The following is an 823-nucleotide window of genomic DNA, read 5'->3' on the forward strand; positions in this document are numbered from 1 at the left end:
AACAGGAGACATCCCAACAGTAATTCAGCAAGACCAAGCAAGTTCTCTTCTCTCCGTAAATATCCATATTAATTGCCTTTAAGTATTTGTAAGCACAAGAGCTGTTGAAAACATGTTTCTATATATTTTATACACATATAAGATATAATGTAATGTCACAATGTCAAAGGACAGTCCACAGCAGAAGTGTGAGGTAAACCCGCCAATTAGTATGGTAAAGCAGGAGCAACAGGAAGTAGATGTTTGGATTGGTCAAGACAACAGTGAAGCACGTAAGTCTGGAACTAACTGTTCTATAATGGTGGAAAATTTGAATTGCCAGTGTTTCTAAATAATTTATGACTTCCTTTCACTTACATTACTTTCACTTAACCACAGGAACCCAATGTGGTGAAGCTGTGAGCCTGTCACCCATCAAGGATGCTCTGAAAACTGTTCCTTGTGTTGACAGAGGAAATAGAGAAAACACAACCGAAAGAGTCCCATCTAAAGCAGAACCACCAAAAATCTCACCTGGAACAATCACAGTGAACCAGACTGTGGCAAACGGTGATCCAAACACTTCTTTCAGTCACACACAGAGTTTGAGTGCATCACACTCCGCAAGAACATCCAGTGCCAACACTATTTCAGGGGATAAGCGTTTTGTTTGCTCCTACTGTTCGAAGAGGTTCAGGTGTTTTAGTCAACTTACAATACATCAGCGGAGTCACACAGGTGAGAAGCCATACAGGTGCACGCTTTGTGGAAAGAGCTACATTCAGAAAGGACACCTGTACACCCATCAGCGCACCCATACTGGAGAGAAGCCATATCGATGTTC

At 41.7% G+C, this 823-nt stretch overlaps 1 long non-coding RNA gene across 1 annotated transcript; it reads left to right on the forward strand.

The window, feature by feature from the left end:
* On the forward strand, positions 1-817 carry LOC107566607 (uncharacterized). Its single transcript, XR_001606524.1, has 3 exons — positions 1-55; positions 170-272; positions 379-817. It is a non-coding gene; the product is annotated as an uncharacterized lncRNA (long non-coding RNA).
* The last annotated feature ends 6 nt before the right edge of the window (positions 818-823 follow it).

The sequence above is a fragment of the Sinocyclocheilus grahami genome, unplaced genomic scaffold (assembly GCF_001515645.1).
Source record: "Sinocyclocheilus grahami isolate Dianchi unplaced genomic scaffold, SAMN03320097.WGS_v1.1 scaffold1087.1, whole genome shotgun sequence".
Lineage (NCBI taxonomy): Eukaryota > Metazoa > Chordata > Actinopteri > Cypriniformes > Cyprinidae > Sinocyclocheilus > Sinocyclocheilus grahami.